General features: G+C 40.1%; 1 protein-coding gene across 20 annotated transcripts in view; it reads right to left on the bottom strand.

Annotated features, from left to right (window-relative positions):
- The window catches only part of MAP2 (microtubule associated protein 2), a 468623-nt gene that overhangs the window by 320503 nt on the left and 125257 nt on the right, over positions 1–22863 (bottom strand). For all 20 annotated transcript variants that reach the window (XM_061607844.1, XM_061607838.1, XM_061607849.1 and 17 more), the window contains one exon: positions 19443–19493. The gene's annotated coding sequence lies outside the window, so the exon portion shown is untranslated. The remainder of the gene's footprint in view (positions 1–19442; positions 19494–22863) is intronic.

Below are 22863 nucleotides of genomic sequence, written 5' to 3'. Positions count from 1 at the left end.
GAGCCAATGTCCATTACAATATGAAAAACATACGAAATAAAATATTTATAAAACATTTAAAAACATTCAATTTCAATCCAATGAAACATGGGTAAAACCCTGAAACTTTAAGAGAAAATAATAAGAATTTACTACATTTGTTTAGATTAGGAGCACACTCAAATGAGCTCCCTATTACTTTTAAGCTGGTATATTTCAGGAAGGCCATTCTGATCTTTGCTGCCGCTAGTGTAAACAGGGCTACCCTGTAAGTGACAGATTTGTCTGTATCTGCCAGCAGCCATCTGATCTTATACTCATCTGGATGGCTTTCTAAAGAAGTCTGAAAAGGAAGAATGAACTTAGCCCTTGGTGAGTTACATAAAGGGCAATACAGAATATAGTGCTCCATACCTTAAATTTGCCCTGATCCACATACAAGCGATCCTTTGGTGGTTTTTTTGTATATCTGCCAGCCAGGTATTCAGTGGGCATCAGCTGAAATCTGAGCTGAGTAAAAGCACACCTTATAGGAAAAAAGTTAACTCCCTCAAATAGGTAGCCCTTTCGTGGTCCAATTGATTTTAGCATACCAAATGGCAGACTTACAATTCTTTATATATTTGAGATCTTTTTGAGCATCTTTACCAAAAAGTAAGTCCCTGATCTTACGTTCAGATGCATCCTGCGTTATCATAGCTGAGGAGATCAAATAACTGAGCATCAGACATCTGCAAGATTGTACCCAACCTTCATGGTTCTGTAGTTCCAAGCAGCATATTTTTGCTAAATGGTGTTCTGGCATCACTGATAACTTTTTCCAATACAATATAATGGATTTGTGTATGCGTGCTTTTAAAGAAGGAAGACCTACTTCACTCCTTAACAGTGCACCAGGTGTACTGTGCTACAGACAGCAGCTGGCGCAGAAACTTGTTTTGGATTATATCCAGTTGGTCTCTGCAATGCTCACCCCAAATTGCTGCTCCATATAAGAGATGGGACACAATTTTGGCCACAAAAACTTTTAATGTTGGTTCTACTATTCGATAACCCTCGGTATAATAAAGTTTCTTTATAGGCCCCAATAAACGAGCAGCTGAGGATGTAATTGCCTCAAGGTGGGTACTCCACAAGGTATTTTCAGAGAAATGGAGCTCCAGGTATTTAAATGAGCGACATTGTTCTATTCTGTGCCCATCCAGAGTCCATTTATGCTGCTCATGCCTCTTAGCAAAAACGACAACTTTAGTCTTATTTTGATTGAAAGATAGTTCTTCATGCTTACAGTACATTTCAAATTTGGTGAGAAATCTTCTCAGGCCCACACAAGTTAAAGAAATGAGGGCCATGTCATCTGCATAAAGCAGCACTGGGATCTTCTGTTTCCCAACAGCAGGAGGGAAAAAAGAAGGGTCAAGAATTTCCTGCGTAATGTCATTTATGTAAAGGTTGAATAAAAGTGGGGCCAAAATACAACTTTGTTTGACACCCCTTCAAGTGGGGATTGAGTCAGAGAGAGCCTGCCATGCCCACTTGGATCTTAATATCGGTGTTGGAGTAAAGCTGTTGTATGAGAAATAACAGGCGTCTATCTAATGAACTGGCCTCTAATTTTTCCCATAGACGCTGTCTATCTGTGGAGTCAAAAGCAGATGATAAATCTATGAATGCAACATATAGTTTTTTTGATGCATTATGTACATTTTTTTGAATTAGATAGTTCAAAACAAAGCCCTGATCAATTGTACTAAAACTCTTGTGAAAGCCAGCCTGCATTGGGGATACAATTTGTTGTTGTTCTGCCCAAAGTCCTAGTTTATCTAGAAGGTGTTGTGCATATGTTTTAGCGGGGACATCAAGTAAACTTATTGGGCGATAATTTTGGGGTTCCCCTCAATCGCCTTTCCTTTAAATTGGAATTACAATGCTAGACGTCCAACTCGCTGGCAATATTCCAGTTGCATTAACTGTTGTGAATAATTTTGCCAAAATTGGCGCCCACCACACTGGATCTATACAAAAAATTTCAGCTGGTAGCATGTCCCAACCTGGGGTTCTGCCCAGGGTGAGCTTCGCAATAAGACCTTTTATTTCTGCTACGCTCACGGGGGGCCATACGGGAAGCATCTCTACAGCTGACATCCATTCTTTCATATCTCACTACTTGATTGCTAAAAGACATCTGACATTACTATTGGGGTACCCCCAGGCTTGATAGATTTAAAATCAATCAGGAGTCTTTTCAACAACGGACATACTAGGAAAATTCTTCTAATTTTCAGCTCCTGAAGGATTCCCACAATGATTATGAGAAAGAAACAACTGCTGATCCAGAAAGGAGTACTCCCTTATAGGCATTTTAAAGATTCAACAGTAAGATCCCTGCTGCCCTTCAAAAAGGAGGATACAGGGAGGGAATTTCCTTTGCCTCCTTCAACTAGGATCACTACATTTTTGGATGGCTGTGAGGACCCAACTCGGAGGGATGGCTCAAATACTATCCCTACTGGAGTCACAACAGCAATGGAAGACAATCTTGAGGGTCCCATGCAAGTGACACTGGATTTGAGCATACCAGCCCATAAGGTCCTAGACCCAGACCAGCAGGATTGGTCTGAGCCAACACAGGAGGATCTGATAATTGCTTTTCACAAACTCCCTGATAAGGAACAATATAAGATTATGAATAAGCTAGAAAAGTTACAGGACAAGTTGACCCAAATAAAGAGGGGAAACCAACAAAATATAGAAAGCACAGCCCCAAACCAGTCTCCTCATTCTAAAGTGTGGTTACCTAGATTTGTAGACAAAAGGAAAAACGGAACAGGAATAGTCCAATCTACAGATGGATATCTGACTAATGAAGGTGGTCCCCCTCGAGCTCCATATAGGAAAGACCTCCGGGAGACAAATGGTGAGATACAGAATAGAGACCATCTTAACTGAGTATACCTCAGGTCAATATTCACTAGTGAGCAATGGACATCCTACAGATACCTGGAATCACATGAACTGGGTAGTCCCACCCCAAACCAGCAACAAATACTGGATGGGGGTGGACACAATGGTAGTTTTTTTTAGACACTGTAGGTCTCTTAACCAAGATAGATTAATAGCAAAACATTCAGAACATTTATTACGTATTCTCTCATGGAACATGGCAGGCTGGTTAAATAAGTTTGTTGACTTGGAATTTATCCCTTATATACAAACATTTGATTTGTTGTGCCTTCAAGAAACTGGCTTATGGACGTTAATGATATCCACCTCCAAGGTTTTAAAATAGCGGCTCTTCCAGCCCTAAAAACATCTAAATATGGGCGTGGAAGTGGAGGTCTGGCTGTACTTCTTTCCACAGACACACATTTGGATATATGAGATTTAAAATTAACAAATAATGGTTATATTCAGACCATATTAGTAAACGTTTCTAGAGTTAATCCAGTTATCTGCGTGAACGTATATATCCCTCCCAAACCCGTGAGTCAACATGGCAAACAAATCTGGCAGGAGCTAGAACAAGTGTTTCAACGTACTGAGGAAGTATTCCCAAGAGCTGATGTTATGCTGTGCGGTGACTTTAACGCCTGAATTGGTGGAAATAATGAACAAATTCATAAAATCCTTTCTTTAGATGAGGAGAATGTAAGTATCTCAGACAGACGTTCACAGGACAGCTTCATTAATAGAAATGGACAAATACTTTATAACATTGTATATAAGCATCAGCTACAATGCTGAAATGGTGGACCATTGGATAGGTCATGTGGCCATTTTGCTTACTTAACCCAGAAGGGGGGCAGTGTAGTTGATTATATCTTTATGCCACATAACATCTACTCAAAGGTACAATCGTTACAATTAGAAGAACGGGTGGAGAGCGATCGTTTTCCATTGGATGTAGAGGTACGTAACACCAGCATTAATTCATTGGTTACCCATTGGCTTCTGGGCCCAGTTCAGAGTCCTGGTTTTATCTTTGAAGACCCCACCTATTTTAAGGCTATATCTCAAAGGACATCTCCATCCAAGGCACCTATCTGAACATACAATGTTTCCTCCATCATCTGAGATATGGTTTGTGCATATGAAGGACAGGGCATTTTTTGGTCATGGGGGCACAATTGTGGAATGCCCACCTGCCTCCATCATTATCTTATTTTATTTTATTACATTTATGCCTTCCCTTCCCTTTGTCACAGAATCCAAGGCAGCATACATGCCAGGAGGTCTCCAATCCAGAAACTGACCAGACCCAGACCAGCTTAGCTTCAGCAATGTGGTGGCTTCATGTGCCTTCAGATCATAGCCTGGGGCCTTCCATCCTCCAGTTAAACCATGGTTCTTGTTCAGAGCATTTAGGAAAGAGTCAATTTGATGGTTAATGGCACTGCTGACCTTATTCTGGTGAGGTTTGTTTCCTGTGTTGATCTTCTTGTTTCCTTCCTTGTTGTTTAATATGTTTTAATGTTTTATTATTGATTTTAAATTGATTTCTAGCCACCTGGGGAGACTTTTTTTAAAGATAACTCGTATTTTAATTAATATACAAATAAAATAGACGTAAATGAAAGTATTATACAATACAGTACCTCATGTTTCAAAACATACAGGGTTCTTTGTCAAGGGAAACATGAAGAACTAATGAGCTGGAAACTGTTTTATTCTCTCATAATGCTCTTGTAGAGACTGACTGCTGTAAGTCAGTCACCTCAGTCCCCCAAATATATTTTATTATCTACAGTACCATCAATTAGCACTAATAAATTTTACCCAGACACACACACACACACACCTCTTATTAAAAATCTTACTTCTATTGAAGTAAATGAGACCCACCTATAGATGTGGAGAACGTACAGGGCAAACTGTTGAAAGAGGCTCTTCTCAAATTCTCTTGTGGCTACAGCTTTACCAAGCAAAACTAATGTGCTCAGTATTTTTTCCTTGGGACCTACTCATACTTTTTTCTTTTTTTCATATGTGGAGACATCTCCACACATGAAACTGGACTAACAAACAGTAAAAACCTACCGCAGTAGTCGAGTTCTCTAAAGTAATGGTATGGAAGTGGTAAACAAAACAAACAAATCCCCAGTTCTAAGACTGCAAAGTTTGAAAGCTCTTGCCAGTCAGATCGGGCAGCATTGGCTAGATGGACCAATGGTCCAACAGTCCAATGCAGCATATAGCAGCTCTTCATATGATAGTTAGACAGCAACTTACTGGCTTTGCTCTACACATTTTACTATTAATAATTCTGCTTAAAATCTCTGAGACTCTATTCTTCAAAGTGCTCCACTGAAGCAAATCCAAAGCTTAAAAACTGTAATTCTACAAAGAATGTTCTGTCCTTAATTCTCTTAAACCCATAATCTGTCCTTAACACCTTAGGTGGCACTTTCATAGGTCTGAAAAGGATTTCTTCATCTTTCAGGTTATGAACATACTACTTCCTGATAAAAACTTGACTAAACAGTCTGCTTCAAGAGAACAAATATCATTATGCATCTTTTTATGCAGAATGATCATAAATTGACATAAAATCAAATACTGCATATGCACATCCTGCCCAACCAATACTTTGTGTATCAATGTACGGACTTTAATCTTACGCAGATCTTAGACTGACAATTTCTAGGGGGTAGAGCTCATCTTTAATTACATACTATGTGTCACGAGTGGTGCTAGTGTATAATTAGCACTCTCCTGGAGAAAAAAAAAATCTGTTACCTGTAGTTTGGAATCTTTAAGTAAGGGTACTTAGGTACAAATTAAAAGAGCACTTGGATTGGAAAAAATGTAATTATTTTATCAGTCTTTTGTGGGTTTTCTCCCCTTTCATTCTCAGTGATAATACAAAGAAAGGCAAGATTTTATCTCTTTAAGGGATCTACAGACACCTTAAAAACACAAATTTGGCTATAAAGCTGTTTTGTTATTAGCATTAGCAATAGCAGTAGCATTAACATTTGCGTTAGCAGTAGCATTTATTGCCCACTCCCTTTACAACAACCACCTTAAAATACAGTGTTAAAAGCAATTAAAAACAACCAGTTCATCAACTATTCTCTCCCAAAGGAGGATCATGGGTCTGTTTGGTTTGCTCATTTGGAGAATTACATACAGGAAACTCTGCTAACCTCTCCAATTCTATGAGCCACAACACTGAGAAAGCATCTCAAGATCTGCACACGGGGCTATGAAGGGGACAATTGAGTGCTAGAATCCAACAGTGGCACTGTAATGATACAACATCTGTGTTTGGTTCTTGCTTACTAGACCACATACTGAAAAGGATATGCACAAGCCTTCATGGAAAGTTTCAGCAGTCTTTTTTCTGGACTTTTTGTTTTGGCTTCCCTTCAAATTCATTAGATTTTTCACCCTAGCAGTCACTTCCAAAGCCACCCTGAAGTTTGGCTTAAGGCTCAGCTTAGTAGTCACTAGCTTCAAGTCTCCTGCAGGGGCCTCTTTGGTACTGCTCTGGCAGGAACAGGAAGGTCCCTAAGTTCCCTTCCATCCAATAAAGGCCTATCAACCCACAGAGGCTAAGGCAAACAGCACTGACCAAAACTGGAAAGGGAAAGGATTTTCCGAAGGAGGGCATATAGTCTTGTACTTCAACTGCAATAGCACAAACCACAATATACATTACCACCACTCCTGTCCATTAGTTTTACAGCTAATTAGCACCTCATCATCCTTCCAACTTACTACATTCTTGGTGCTACTTTAAAAATCTATATATAGATTTGATAGAGAGAGAGAGGGTTTTTTATCGAGCTTCACAAATAAAGCTCTTTTTTTTTAGTAAAAATAATATGTAAATGACTGCACAAAATACTGATAGGAAATGTTGCAGGGCATTTTAGTCTTGAAAGGGCAGAAAAGCTTGAGATGACTAGTTTATTGATTAAGCTGATTCAAGTGTGAAACCATAATTAACATATTAAGAAACCTTTTTGCTGCTTTATTTCAAAGTTTAGAAGCCATTTCATCAAATGATATATATACTTGGAGGTCAAAGTGGGATAATGGGGGGGGGGAAGCTTTTTTAAAAACAACAACTGGATTTCAAAATGTTATCTGTAGTTTTATTGAGATTCGCCCTTCTCCTGCTTCTGCTCTTATTTATTGTGATTACGTGTGTGTGTGTGTGTGTGCGTGTGCACATGCGTGCCGTGCTTGCATGCGTGCCTGCATACATACGTGTTTAAAAAAATAACTGACTGTGTAATTTTACTATCTGGTTTTATTGTATTTTGTATTCTTTTTTGGAAACTGCTTTGGTTATTTTTAATAGAAAAACAGAGTATAAATTCTAAATAAAGGAACCAAATGGTTGTAGCCAATGTGGTTTAGCGGATAAAATATTGGTCTTGCATATAGATAATTAGCCCGGTGCAGATGTTCAGACTGTAGATTTGTACATGTGGTGATGTGGTTCGGATTGTAGATTTGTACATGTTTTGACTGTAGATTTGTACACTCCTCCTTCTGCCTACTTGCTGCATCTGACTTCATAAATTTGTGGCCTTGCCTGAATGCATCCCAATGGGTGTAGGCTCAAAATGCATAATTTTTACCCTGCAAAAATGGAGAGTACAGTTTGTGAGTACAGAGCCTGCCAGCATTGAGTGGTAGAAGCGCAGGCCCTTGCAACAATACAAAATGTTTAAAAGAAACTATCTTAAACATTAACTTCTTAACATTAACAATAAACATAAAAACCAAATTACACATTTAAGACAATACAAAATATATATTTTTTAAAAATCTTAAACATTAATATAACCTAAAATAACTAACATAATAAATCATAATCACTAACAGATTAAAACACAAATATACCAGGAAGCCAAAACAACCCTACCCACCAAACATATGTTCATATGTGGTAGGGATGTGATGTTATACAAGGTTTTTGGAAAAAAGGTTTCTTGGAATGTAGTAAGATAATAAGCTACCACATATATCCTTCCCCAGCACCGGCATAGTTAACTATATTTGATTATAAAAATTCAGATGTACCATATAAAGAGATATTATCAATGTTAGCAGCAGCAGCTAGATAGGTAGTATAACAAATTGTAAACTGAAGGAGGAGGGACATGTCAAGAATGGAAAATTTTAAAATTTCACTATACCTTAATGGAAAGATTGACAAAGCAAATACAAGCAAAGAGACAAACAAATGTGGAAGATGATTTCGTAGGCCAATGATACAGACTTATTCTAGGATCAAGAACGAGTGAAAGTGGGATCTCAACACGAACTTCACAAGAACTTTCATGGAGAGGCTTAAAAGGTTGAGACAGAACAATGCATTGCTCTTCACATTTTCCCTATGTGGTATGAAAAAAATAATGACACAAATGGTAGTGTTGTACACCAGACAAGAAAAAACAAGTATAATCGCTATGTACTGAATTAATTTTTATATATTGTTATATATGAAAAAATGAAAAATAAAAAGTTTTTAAAAGGAGTGTTGTGAGGGTAAAGTGGGGGAAAAAACATGTAGGCCACTCTGACTTCTATGAAGGGAAAGCTGGGTACCAATGTGATTAATAAAATGGGGCTGTGCCGCCTTTTGCCATCATGCTCTGTCCTTATTTCAAGTTAGATGGTTGCAAGCATGAAATGGTGATTCCGACTTATGGGCGACCCTATGAATAGGGTTTTCATGGTAAGCGGTATTCAGAGGGGGTTTACCATTGCCTCCCTCTGAGGCTGAGAGGCAGTGACTGGCCCAAGGTCACCCAGTGAGCTTCATGGCTGTGTGGGGATTCGAACCCTGGTCTCCCAGGTCATAGTCCAACACTCTAACCACTATACAACGCTGGCTCTCTGGTTGCAAGCATAATCCCATTTTAATTGTGTTTAAGCAAAATAAGAAGAATGTCCATGAATCTATGTTCCTCCTGATTTCCCTCTTGGACAAAACATACAAAATTTTGCAACATGATATGAACCACACAACAATATTGAGCTTTCTTAGGCTAATGGTTTTAAACTTTGTATGGTTTTTTAAATTGTATATTTGTTTTTAATGTTCAATGTTTTTAATTTTTGTAAACTGCCCAGAGAGCTTTGGCTATGGGGCGGTATATAAATGTAATAATAAAATAAATAAATAATAAACAATGGTAAATTGCAAGCAAAATACACCCTGTTGACATCCTCGTAGCACGGATATACATGTTGGATACCTTTGAATGGTATCCACACAGTGAATGAGTTCTCCAGCCAACTAACCAATGTTGTATACTTGCTGTTTTTGCAATGAAATTCTGCTGGAAGTCCTTTCAATGCAGAAAAGGTAACACTGGGATTTCAGCTTGGCAATAAAGTATTAAGTGAAGTGTGGAAAGTGCGCCTCCAAAAGTAACAAGTGAGGAGCATGGGAAAGAGCCAGTGGTTTCCATATTTTAACCAGAGCTAAGATTACCCAAGGACCATTTGCATTTTATGTGAGGAAATGCAGGAACAGATACAGTATCAGGCATACAAAAAATTAGTTTGTCTAATTGCAGCCAAAATGGGAACAGAACTTGACTGCAAGCCCTGTGAACTAATGCAATATTAAAAGAATGCTGAATTTCCTTTCCCCCCCCTAAAGTACACTATTAAAGTAGACTATTAAAAGGAAAGGCAAATTGAAGCAACCTAGGACTACTTTGCAACTCAGAGCCAAGACAGACACTGCATGAAGAAGAAAAAAACCACGTAACTCACCAACAACCTTTCCCCCTACTATTCTATAAAGCAGCTTCAGGAGCAGGCAATGTGAAAAGAAGGGGGCTGTTAACTCATTTTTACAGTTATTTTACCCCAAAATGCACCCTTCAAGTCCTAATCTGCAGACTTCCAAGCATCTTTATGCACATGAAAACTGCTGTTTGATATTCCATAGGCTGGGAGCTACTTTAACACAGATAAAAAATGGGCAGGGAACTCCTTCCCCTCTCATCTCATCCCCTCACAAAGCTATTTTCTAATAAAAAGACAAGCTTGGGGAGGTGAATTACATGTCTTTCCATGAGACATCTTGTTCAGCCCTAACCCATGGAGGATTAGAATTAGCTTGACAGTTTCACCAGACTCCCCATATGACCTCAGGGAAAGTGAAGTTGCTAAAGAACTGGATTTAGAAGTCGGAGACTAATGACCAAATCACTACTCAGCTCTGAAGCTCACAAGTAGCCTTAGGGAAGTCACTGTTAAGAGTCTAATGTGCCTCACTGAGTTGCTACAAGACTAAACAGCTACTTTGAGCTCCCTGGGGGATGGCTGGGATGTGATATATATATATATATATATATACATACCACTTCAAAACATTTTAATTTATAATTTTATTAGCATTTATAACTGGTCTTTCTATTTTAAAAATGACTGAGTGGTCTTTGGTTTAACTCATTCATTTAGCATTCTCATTCTTTTTGTTTGTCTGTTGTCTTTTGGTTGATTTGTAACAGAGTAATTTCCATGAACACTGAAATATCAGATTCTGGTACACTTGCTCAGGACACAGTCCTACATATCAGGGTTAAATACCAGCTCAACCTCTGCACTAATTTTCAAAGGGGAAAGAAAAATATACTGTCAACATCTGCTTTGAAGATTGAAGTATTAGCAAGACAGTGTGGGCATCCATAGAAACTTTTCTGGGGTGTGGGTGTAAATGCTCCAAATAAAGTTAGTGTGTACTTTGTGGACACAGTTACACATTTCAAGCTGAAATATCAGCCAATGCTTTCAAGGAAGCCAGGAAAGCTGTAAAGTCACAGTAGATTACACTGTCTCCATCAAGCAATGAGAGCAATTCTTTATCTGAAATTCAACCCACAACCCAGGCAGAAGGATGCAAAATACATTGCAATGCACTATCTGAACTGATGCCTCTCAAACATCTGCACTGTACCAGTTTAAAAACAGATTAAAAGTACTATTAGAAAAACAAAGAAAAATAATTTCAAACCAACAGCCATTTCAGGTTCATTCTTCTCGAACACCAACTGCTTGACAAAATAAAACAGCCTTCATTTGCCTTCAAAAAAGCAAGGAGAAATGGATACTGACAGTGTTCCAAGGGAGAGGATGACAATTCTAGAGACTTGACACAACCACCAAAAAGGCCCTGCTATGAACAGTCACTCACAGGTAGATAGAATTAGCAGCTCACAGGTAGAAAGCACCTCACAGGTAGATAGAATTAGCAGCAGGGCATGGATTATTAGTTTTTTCATTCTTTAACTGTGGGAGATTAGAAACTACATTCCTTAAATACTGGACTGTGTGTGTGTTTGTGTGTGCTGAGCACATGTGATCTGAGGCTGACTCTAAGGACTGGCACATTCTGAAACTTAGTTCTACAGAGACATTACAAATGGGAATAACAGCTATATTACAGCTGCTTATTTATTTATAATATAATCAGCAAAGCAGAAGATGTGCTTCTGAGCCATGATAATAACAATTTAGAAGGTTTCATATACAGTAGGGCCCCACTTCTCAGTGCCCTGTTTTTCGGCATTCCACTCATACGGCGCCAGCAGGGCGATCAGCTGGAGGGGGGACTGGAGCTCCCCGCACTCCAGCTGATTGCGCCGGAGGAGGGGAAGATCAGCTGTAGTGTGCTACAGCTGATCTTCTCCTGCTCCGGGGTGGTCAGACTCCCACACTCCAGCTGATCATGCCGGAGGAGGGGAAGATCTGATCTTCTCCTCCTCTGGTGCGATCAGCGGGTTAGGTTCCAGACCCCCGCACTACAGCTGATCCGCTTTTTGGCGGTTTTTGCTTTCCGGCGGGGGTCTGGAACCTAACCTGCCATATGAGTGGGGCCCTACTGTATTACAAAGAAACAAAAGCCTAACACCAGGAGGCCCTTGCTGTTCAAGGTCCTTCAGTAAGAATGTGTGGATGCTATAGTCCATGAACCTAGGAGATAAATTAATTCTTCAAGCCCTTGCAATATCTCCAGATGTTCAGAGTTCAGTGTCTGAGGGCCAAACTGGAGTTCCATCTGCACTCTACATTTGAAGCAGTATCACACCACTTTAAGCAGCCATGGCTTCTCCTGAAAGAATCCTAGGAACTATAGTTTGATAAGGGCATTGAGAGTTGTCAGGAGACCCCTATTCCCCTCTCAGAGCTACAGTTCTCAGAGTGGTTTAACAATCAATACTTCTTCTCAGGGAACTGTGAGGGAAACAGATATATAACAGTGCAGCCAGAAATGGCAACCTGCTGCCTGATCCTAACCATGCTTATTCAGAAGTCAATGTGTATTAGAGTCAACTAAGCAAGAGTGAAAATACAAACAGGCCAGGCACCAGCAGGTGGTCAGGTTGGCTCTGGCCAAGGGCTCCTGAAGCTGGGAGGTGGTGCTCCCACTCCATGACACCCATCAGCATTGGGTTGCAAGGTACAAGCGGACAGTGGTGCAGATTGTGGAGCCAACATAATCCCCGCATGTGCACGTGCAGCCAGCAGGCACTTAAGTAAGCCTGGTTGATTCACCATCATCCAAAATGGCAGTATGCATGCTGACATGCAAGGTGGCACAATTGGATGTATTTAACAGCATATGTGCATACAAGCACAGTATTGCACACAAGCATACATGCACGCACACACACACAAGGGGGAGGAGGGGGCCCACGGTGGGCTGGTGCCGGCCCTGAATACAGAGTACAAAATATAAAATCAATACAATCATTATTTAAAAAAAATATGACAAGCTAAGAACTAACTATCATAGCAGGTCTAAGAGACATGATAAATTTCAAGTATTTAGCCACCAGGTCAGAAACACATTTATTGGTTCCTTAAAGAAAGATACTCGGGGGGGGGGGGTTCTAAAGATCAATCAGGAAATCATTTCATACCAGAGGTCATATTATGCATTCTTCATTCCCCTGATAAAAACTACAATAAAGGAACACATGAGTGACCATTTTGACCTCTGAGTGGTAGCGTGGACAGCATCTGCCTTCAAAAGGAATTCCAGCAAGTTTGCCATCTAAAATCTTTGGATATACAGCATTAAAATGGCCAATAAAATAGATCTTCTACTATATCAAGGTGGTGTTAGAAAATTTAAATATTTTAAAATATTTTAAAAATAAAAATATTAGTATTATTGGAAGCAAAAATGGAAATGCTCTGCCTTCAAGTCCATCCCGACTTATGGCGACCCTATGAATAGGGTTTTCATGGTAAGCAGTATTCAGAGGGGGTTTACCATTGCTTTCCTCTGAGGCTGAGAGGCAGTGACTGGCCCAAGGTCACCCAGTGAGCTTCATGGCTGTGTGGGGATTCGAACCCTGGTCTTGCAGGACATAGTCCAGCACCTTAACCACATAACTGTTTAATTTTAATGAGATTTACTATCAAGTGTAGCGCTCTTCAGACATCTCCATTACACATTGGCCCATCACATGAGGGTGGAATGAGACTGCACAGACTAGCCTTCTCACACACCAAATGCCTCCCCTTGGCATCCGCATATACAGCATAAAGGTCTGCAGGGAGGCAGCCTTCCTGCGTATGGCTTCCACACTAGGGTTGGGACTCATTGGTTGGTATTGCATCGAATGCATTCCGTCAACCTGACAGACGGTATCAATTCCTATTAATTCTTTATTCGCTATTTGTTGCTTTTGTCAGTCTGATTCCCCCCCGCAATGGCAATATTAATATCATTGTTTCCAACAATATTTTAGGAAAGGAAAATGGCTTTCCCACCCCCACCCTCATCTCCTACCTTCACCTTCTCCTCCTCCACTGTGACTGAGGCTGGTCAGTTTTCACATTAATAACCAGAGACCAGCTGTTTTCCTCTGGAAGGAATGCAGCTTTCAGTGCCCTCCATTCCCCACCTCGTCCTCAGCAAACCTAGAGAGTCCTTCACGTGGGCAAGATTCTCTAGGCTTGCCTTCTAATCTCTTAAGTGCTAACCCATTAAATGAATTAAAAGGCATATCTAGAGAGTCTCGCCCACATTAAGGACTCTCCAGAGACTCTGTTGGCTTGACTATTAATCATTTAATGGGTTAAGATTACAGAGGTTAGAAGGCAAATCTAGAATGGCTTGGCTTGCTTTTCCCCTGCCTCCTCCCCTCTTGGAGCTTGGATTATCTGAGTGGAGGGGGGCAGAGAGAGAGAGAGAGAGAGATGCTTCTGTTTTGTGCTGTGAGTAAAATCAATAAAATAACAATACTAGGGGCTGCTGTCCATGTTCACTTCACTCACCAACCTGTCATGACTCGCTCGGAGGACTCAACAGATGAAGGGGAATGGGGGACTTCAGACCCAAGGGAAGGGATGAGCCGAGAGGCAGCTCAAGATCCTTCACCCTCAAACAAGGAGCAGGACCCTGCTGGAGCCATCTGAGTCAGATCCAGAGAGTGAACAGGAAGTTATGCTGACTCCAGCAGAGGAGACACCAACGGGTGTTGGAACAACGCAGGCAGTTGGCACATTTATGAACCACAAGCTCTCGAAAGAGGGAAAGCTGAGTGCAAACACCTGGCCTCAGATGCTGAGCTTAAAAGGCTGTGAGTGGCTTGGGGCTCTTGCTGGAAACAACATTGACCTTCCGTGTCAACTCAGAGCCAGCCCAGTTTGTGTTCCTGTGTCTTCGACCCTGCCCTGCCTAAGTGGATCCCCAGTACCTTGACTTTGGACTCCCAATGACTCATCTGTTCTACACTCTCTTGGCTCTTCCCACCCAGTATTTACATTTGTTGTAGTTGCAGGCTTCTTTTCCTCAATTCAGGCCTGACAGATTTACGGCTGCCGGCCATTATCTTTACTGCAGCCATAAACTATTTCACTTGGTTGGCAGAGACTGACACTCCCCCACCTACGGTCACCAAAACCCCTCCCTTCTCCCCCCACAGGTTGCCAGAGCTTTCTTCTCCTCTACAGGTTGCCAAAGCTCCCATCCCTATTCCACACTATTTGGAATCCTGCAGAACTGGGGCTCCAACTCACATCAAAGCTTTCATCCATACAGTTCAATAAGGAAAGGCTCCCTCCTTGCAATTCACATTGTATGCACAGACACTGAAGGGGGGTAGCAACTTCTCAAGCATAATATTGGGGGCAAGGCTAATCAGCACAGCCCCCACACTCCCCTCAACACAATGGTCCACCACAGGTAAATGTCTGAAGACAGCTTAAACTGCTTATGATTAAAACTTTTATAGATGGAATGCAAGGGACTTGAATGTATTCTGGCTTCTCACGCAACATAAATCTTGAAAGAGGCAATTTGGGGGCAGGGGTTTGTTTTGAGAGGTAAGCTAGCATCTTAGTCTGAACCTTCTGAATACATTCTATGTACAATTATGATGGCAATGTGAAACTTATTTTGATGCTTAAATCATTTTCTATATAAACTAATATTTTAAAATCAAGACAACGGGAATTTTATTAACATTTTACATTGACATTATTAGTATTTCACATTAGTATCTCTAACACCTTCAATACCTGTGTAAAACTTTTAATCTTCTACACCTGTTGGAAGTAATGCATAATGATGATTGCAGCAATTGTCTGCTGACAAAAAGAAAAAGAAAATCACAGGATTTGTCTTCCTCAGAGGCTGGAAAACTTAACATCTCCCCAAGAGACTTATCTAGTATGAAAATCTGTATCTATTTGAAATACTTACAGGCAGACCAAAAGCTAGCTAGGACACAGAAAGGGCACACTTGCCTTGAAAGTAAAATTATGTTTCCCTTAATTTTTCCTTTATTTTTTAAGGAAAATGGGAAACAAATATTTAGAGCCAAAGTATAAGTGGTTGTATATCTTAATTTTTTTGTCTTATCTTAATACAAGTGGTTGTATATCTTAATTTTTTTTCATTTTGACATCATGTCAGTCTAGTTGATGCTATGGTTATTATGTAGTGTTTACTTCTTCTCCACCTTAGGGAGATGGAGCTTTTTTTCAAAAATTAACATCAAATATTTAGGTTTCGCAAGTCTGTCTGAAGTGATTTTTCATTTGTACCCGATTGATTCAGGAATTAGTTTAACCTTAACTAGTTTCACACTTATCTGAACTCAGATCCCACTGGTTATAAATGTCAGTGACACTGGCCTGGATCCCAACCACTGCACACAGTGCACAGGGCCAGTGCACTGGCCAGACTCATAGCCCTCAACTTCTCAGTATTCTGCACTTTAGCTTCCAGTCTCTATGCTTAATTAATTAATTTATTTATTTATTATCATTATTTTTACCCCGCCCTTTTTCCAAAACTGGAACTCACGGCGGCTTCCAGATAAAAGCACACATATAATTAAAAACATACAAGTCTAGATTAAAATCAAATTAAACAATTTACAGTATTAAAACCATTCATACATACAGTTAAAATAATTCAAACTCAGTTTAAAATAATTAGACAATAGCAATGCAGCACCCTTCAAGTCCTGTCCTTAACAGCTTTCAGTTCCAAAGGCTTGTTGAAATAAAAAAGTCTTTGCTTGCCGATGGAAGGACTGCAAGGAGGGGGCCATTCTTGCTTCCCTAGGAAGGGAGTTCCAAAGCCTCGGGGCAGCCACCGAAAAGGCCCTATCTCGCGCCCCCACTAGTCGTGCTTGTGAGGACATAGGTATTGAGAGAAGGGCCTCTCCTGAGGATCTCAGGGCCCGGGCAGGCTCATATAGGGAGATACGGTCTGACAGATAGCCTGGACCTAAGCTATAACTGACTTCAACAGCACACGAGCCCTCTGTCACTTGCAGAAGGTGCCAGCTAACAATCTAGGAACTTCTTCACTTGAGCCACGCGCACTGCACAGACTGCCATGGTCCCGCAGTTGCTGTAGAATGATGGCAGAAGAATTTGGAACCATCAGCTATCTGCTTGTCACTGCACAAGGACAGTGTCACGTAAAGGAACAGAGCCCTTTTCCTAGACAGAAGGAATGTCTTCCCCTGAAGATGCATAGATCCAAGTTGGCAAATAGATACAACTCGAATATCTACTCATCTACAATCCATATACATGTTTCACAGAATCACATTTAGAGCTGGTATGACACTCAAAAGAAAAACAACGTCCTAAGCAATGGGAAAACTATGATCCTGCTAGTCCCAACAGATATGAATAGAACATTAACATATACTTACGGTATTTTCAGTACTATCTTTCATCCAAAGTGCCCCAAACTTCAACCTGGTGTAATCAGTGCCTGAGAGCTACTTACTCATAGCACCCCAGTGCTTCACTCACTCAGACATTTGCTAGAGCAGCAGCTGAACTGATCCAAGTCCATCCTGAGAAATGAGAAGCTGTCATCTTGAGCCATGTTGTCACTGTCTCCAAAAGTATGTCTGAAAGTTCCCTTCATGTGATTCTGATACACCAGTTAATACAGTTAGAATTTGCTTGTGCCAAATATACTAAACTGACATCAAGTTTCTGTTTCTAGGTGAGCTTCTGATTCTCATTAATGTATTCTCAAATAAACTTCAGCATGAAATTGGACGAATAAAAGGTCAGAATCCTGAACAAATCAATCCCCTCTAGCAGTTGATAGAATGTCTACCAGCTCCCTTTTTTATGGAAAATGTTCTTGGCAGCTGTTCACCCAAATTTAATAAATGGTAAGAATGACATGCTATGTTTGGGACTGAAACTACAGCATTTTACTCAGCACACCAAGCTTTTGATGTATTTAGCTGAAGCTGTCAGTGAAATAAGGTCTCTCTGAAAGCAAAAGCATCTGTAAAAAAAAATTCAGCAAAATCACTGTGGGAGTTTTGCTTTCTTTGGAGTTTCTGCCCCATTCCATAACCCCACCACTATTAGTCTGAGTCAACAGTAAGTTCAGTGTTTAACTTAAATATATACGCAGCTCTTAGAGAGGAGCTCCCACAGTAGCCCGCCTTTTCTTTCTGTTTGTTAGCTGAATTCTGAAGATCATGGTATGGTCCTTTTGGAACTTACAGAATCAGGTGAGGGGATTACATGTTGGCTCTTACACATTACGGACCTACACAAAATAGCACCTCAGGCAGAAAGCTAGGCTAGACCTTTTCTTGCCTTTCTATGGACAGGGAATTTTTGATGTGATGGAACATTTAGGCTGCAATCCTATATACACTTGTTGAAATGTATATAGGCCCATTAATCATAATAGAATTTAATTCTGAGTCAAAACGTATGGGATTGCACTGCACGGTATGCATTTCCCCCATCTGCATTCTTTTGTGATATTCATTCATTCATTGTTCTTAAAAGGAATGTCCCAAGTTTTCTCTCTCTCTGTCTCTGGTAGTAACCAGGCAGATCACCCTTTTGTAATAAGGGACAGTTAACTGATTGCAAATGTACTAGGACTTGCAAATATAATAGGTTGCAATCCTAACCCCATTTATTAGGCAATAAACCTCACTGAATTCAACAGGGCTTACAGGCAGACATGGTTTGGATGACGGTATAAATAGTTTTTTCTCTATATACATTGACTTACAACTTCCCTATCCCTAAAAATGGACAACCACCTGTCTTTATCACATTTACTTTCACTCCAACCTTATAATTTATTACTCTGCCTATTTTTAGAAATCAATGCAAAAAAAACCCAACCCAGTCGATCACTGCGCTCTGCAGGTGAGGGCCTCCTGCAGATACCATCTTATCAGGAGGTCCGTTCTGCACAACACAGGAAACGGACCTTTAGTGTAGTGGCACCTACCCTATCCCAGTCTGTGTCTGTGTTGGAATTGCTTTTAATATGTTTTTTTTTTACTTTTTTTTCTAAGCAATTTTTTTAACCCTTTTTATTTAAGATGTTTTTAAAGCTTTTTTAAAGAATGTTTTTAAAGTTGTTTTGTTTTAATGTATTTTAAGGTCTGTTTTTATGATGTTTTAAAGTGTTTTTACTGCCCTGGGCTCCTGCTGGGAGGAAGGGTGGGATATAAATGAAACAATAAATAAATAAATAAAAATATTCATATGCTTTGCACCTTCATACACTACTCTTATGCAATAAGATGCATGTCTTTGTTAAGTGGGATTGGCTTTACCAGACTACTCCTTTTTCACCCACATTTCCTGCATTAGATAGCAGAAAGAGAAGCAACGTCTTGAACCATGTGTTTTGATAAAAATACACACCATTTATGAGTCCATCTGTGTATAAGAAAATATAATATGGGAATGTGCCATCAGGAAAATCATCCAGGACCTAGATTCTAGACCAGTGTTTCTCAACCTTTTTTTATTTTTTTTGTTGCTGGACTACAACTCCCATCAGCCCCAGTCAGCATGGCCAATGGTCAGGAATTATGGGAACTGTAGTCCAGCAACAAAAAAAATAAAAAAAGGTTGAGAAACACTGTTCTAGACCATTCAGATGTCCATATAACAGCTTTACATTGCAAAGCCATGATGCATATATCGTCACAAAAAAGAAGACCTACCTTTGGGTAGATTTGTCAGCGAGGGGATACCTGAACCAGGTTTTCTACGGCCTTAAAGAAAGAGGGGGGAAAGCCTTAGTTAAAGATAGAAACTGAAAATACTCAACACAGTTCAGTTTTCAGACTTGCCATGCCAGCATTTAAGTGATTAGGGCAAAATATAACAATGGCTGCACTAGAATAAAATCTCCACTTTTGACTGGCACTGTGGATGCTGAATTGGCCTTCAGACTCCCAAGTGCTGTTACATAACTGAATCTCATAAGTATCAAACACAAAGACCGAGATCTTCCTCTGCAGAGCTACTTTGGCAACAGGATGGGTGAGCATACAGAAATGATCTGGTAGGGTTCTAATCAATCTTAAATAGGGGAGAAGAACCCTAAATTATTCAAGCTGCAGAATCTTGAGGTGACACAATTTGGAATTTCTTGTTGATCACAGGGACCTGACTTGTTGCCCAGTTCAAACAGGTGACTATCTGTCACACCATTTGAGTGTAATAGTATCTCTATCATATGATCTCTCTTCCTTCCAGGAAAGACCACAAACTTCCCAACAGAAGAAAGTTATCAGAGAAACAACTGTGGCAAATGGAAAAATCATTACATCAGAAGGGAGCTACACTGGCAGAGCACAGTGAAGAATTTGTTATTCTGTGATGTTGTCTCAGGCCATAAATGAGTTTATTTCTTACATCCTTGTTTTTTGCACACACATCTACAAATAATTTTTGTGAACTATGTGTACTATATGTATATTATTACTACTACTGAACACACACACACCTGGGAAACCTAATCTGTGACTCTACCTGAGCAGAAGAGAGGGAATGGATTCATTCCACTGTGGGCACAAGCAAGGTGCCTGGTGTGGCGATGGCACTCAGCTGCACTGGTGCATTGGCGGGCCTGCCTCTGGGGAAAGATTTGTTACTCAGAGCTAGGGCTGGGCAAATCTGTCAGTTTTGGTTTCTCTCCATTTTTAATGTTTCCAGTCTTAAGTTCAGTTCTCCACATTTCTACATCAGTTTGCAGGGCTTTTTTTTTAAGTCCTCATGAAAATTCATCTGCATTTTAGTGCAAAGTTCTCCCAAGTCTGCACATGTTTGTATGCAATTGTGCCTAATATACACATTTTTGCAAAGCACATTTTCCCGAATATAATGCATTTTTGTAGGGTATATTCATTAGCCTAATGCATTTTCATGCACACTAACTCAGAATTTTGAAGTCGTCCCTAGGTCACATCACAGAACTGAACAGGCTTATCGCATCCTACCCCTGCCACACCCCTGAAACACCACTACCAGCGGTGCCAGACTGAGGGACTTACACCAGCATAGCCCTGGCTGACCTCCAGTTTGGCGAAGAAAGCTCAAGATCTGCCAAATTCAAACTCTCTCCTCCTAATGGATCTTGGGTTTAGATTATCCTGTACATCTCTATGGTACATATACTATTCTACAATTATTCTCTATATCAGGGATGGGGAACCTGTGGCTATCCAGATGGAGTTCGGCTTCCAACTCCATCAGCCCCAGCCAGCATGCCCAAAAGTCAGGGATGTGTAGTCCAACAACATCTGCGGAGCAACAGATTCCCCATTCTATAAAGCACAGACCATATTAATTCATAGGAGCCATAGATCAATGGTAGTGCACATGCTTTGCATGCAGAAAGTCTAATTTCCAGCATCTCCGACCACAGATGGACACATCTGACTATTTAGTTTTCTCTCAGTTTCTCATTTTTCCATTCTTAAGGCCACCACATCTGTTGAAACCCTCGTCAAATTTCATCAGCATTTTAGTGCACATTTATCATAATTTTGGTTGGAGAATAACGTCACAAAATTTGGTGAAATGCAAATTTGAAAGGATAGCAGTGTTTTAGTTCACATCTTGTTTCAGAAAGTGCAAATTAAAATGCAAACTGAGCCAAATTTCTCCCCCATCCCTTCTAGCTTCTATCTCTGACTAAACCCCTGGAGAGCCACTTGCAATCAGTGTAGACCAGCCTTTCCCAACCTTTGGGTCCCCAGATGTTGCTAGATTACAGCTCCCATCAGCCCCAGCCAGCATGGCCAATGGACAGGAATTATGGGAACTGTAGTCCAGCAACCTCCGGGGTCCCAAAGGTTGGGAAATGCTGGTGTAGACAATGCTAAGTTAGTTCAACCAGTGGCCTGACTTGATATAAACCAGCTTGGCCAATGGACAGGGATGATGGGAGTTGTGGTCCAACAATACCTGAAGGGCACCCTGTTGGTTACCTCTGTGGTGTCAGACAGACACAGCCAAGCTACTTCAGCTACATAAAGAATAAATTTTTTAACAGTAAACTGAAGTGCCAAAGAAATCTAAAAGACAACATTGTGATGCCTGTAGCACAAGTCCCAATTAGGGCACAATTACCTTTGCCAAACTACTTAAATTTATGTTTGTTTGTTTGTTTGTTTGTTTGTTTGTTTAAAGAACCACCACCAAACATTCAAATGACCCAGTTTGTAAAGTTCCCATCCAAACTGGATCTCCCGATGACTGAAGTTTTATAAGAGCCACCAGTGTAAGGTATTTATCAGTGGGGTTTAAGTTTCTTAACTGTACTTTTCACAGCTCTCCTAGGGTTCAACTTAATTTTTTTTACATATTTTACATATAATTTCTCCTAAGACCAGGGGAGAATTAAACATAAAAAAGTAAACCGTACATAAAACATGTAAAATGTATGTCAAATACATACATAAATATGGCCCTGCTCACTTTTCCCTCACCTACTTTTCCCTCTGGCCCCATTCGCCATCCCAATACAGGCCCCCCAGACGGTTGGCTAGGTTTGAATCTGATCGTCAGGTTGAGTGATTCCCCAACCCTTGGTTACATTTTGAAAAAAAACACAAGGACTCCTTGCTTGTGTAATTCTTTGGATCCCAGCTCTCAATACAATACAATATCTTTATTACGGTCAAAGACCAGCCAGAGTATACAAAATGTAAAAAATACAGAAGGGAGGAAGAAACAGTTTTTCCTTAATAACTTTAGAGTATAAGTGTTAGGTTTGTAATTACATTTTATATTAAAGAGAGTAGCACTTATAGAAACTAAATAACTAAAAATTTAGTTTTCAGTGATTTCTCTACAATTAAAACTATTGTAGAGAATTTGATAATATTAAAAGTTTTCTGGTGCGAATTGCTGCTGCACAAAAGTTAGCTACCTTTAGTGTGACCTGGTGAGACTTGTCTGCTAGAAGGTAGTCAGTTATCATTTTTCATCTTTAGTAGGGATTTGGTTCAGGATTGGAACTAGGAGCCTAGTACGCAATTCATGATAAAAGGAACAGTAAAGTAATACATGGGTGACCATTTCTACTACATCGGCACCACACGGGCATACTCTATCAGAGTAGGTAATTTTCTT

The sequence above is a fragment of the Rhineura floridana genome, chromosome 2 (genome assembly GCF_030035675.1).
Source record: "Rhineura floridana isolate rRhiFlo1 chromosome 2, rRhiFlo1.hap2, whole genome shotgun sequence".
NCBI lineage: Eukaryota > Metazoa > Chordata > Lepidosauria > Squamata > Rhineuridae > Rhineura > Rhineura floridana.
This window is presented reverse-complemented; position numbering and strand designations above follow the sequence as displayed.